Genomic DNA, 892 nt, shown 5'->3' with positions numbered 1-892 from the left:
ATGGTGCCTCCGAGTGCTCCTTACTCGCAGTACACTGTAGAGGACAATCTCCGTCTGCCAGGCAGAGAAGGTTTACCAGTCATCGACCCCGACCGACCGGACGGAACTTTGTGGTATGTTACATTATTTTTTTTTAATTCGTTTAAAATTCTTTTATAACTTAAAAAAATTATTTATATTTTAAATTTGGTTTTTTTCAGGTTTGGGGTTGACGGATGTCTTGCATCGGACGTACCGACACGATCAAAGGTGACTTCTCCATGCCACATCCGATCTGGAGTAAGACGCCTCATTACGTCAGAAAGACGTGGTTCAAAATTTACGCTGTAAGTTTCTATTAATTAATTATATATACTTTAATTTTTTCATGATTTATATATATTTCTTTTTAAAAAAACTAATTATTTATTTAATTTTTTCCACATCAATAATATAATTGGGCTTTGGGGGTCACTGAGAGGGTGAGGGAAGCGTTTAACGCGAAGGCGGAAATTCGCTTGTTGGACACGGTCTCCAACTGGAAGGGTGACTGGATCGTGAAGGGGTATGAGCGTGGCAAACCCGCTGAGCTCACCATGGATGTATGGGATGGTCTCATCCGTTATTGGCGTCTTCCTGATTCCATTAGAATTGCCCAGTCTTGCTCTAACTCCCGTAACACGGTCGATGAGCACGAAAACGGGCCGATGCTTCACACTACGGGCCAAAAACTCCACGCCGGTGTCCGTATGGAAATGGCAATTAAATATTTTATTAAATAAATTTTTTAATATATATATATTTAATTTTATTCTAACTTTTTGTTTTTTATGCCAAAGAGACGGGACATCTCCCGTCTCTTATGGAACTTTACGAGAGGACCCACAAGAACAAGGCGGGCGTATTTGTAGAT

The sequence above is a fragment of the Brassica oleracea genome, chromosome C1 (genome assembly GCF_000695525.1).
Source record: "Brassica oleracea var. oleracea cultivar TO1000 chromosome C1, BOL, whole genome shotgun sequence".
NCBI classification, from domain to species: domain Eukaryota; kingdom Viridiplantae; phylum Streptophyta; class Magnoliopsida; order Brassicales; family Brassicaceae; genus Brassica; species Brassica oleracea.
Note: the sequence above shows the minus strand (reverse complement) of the source record.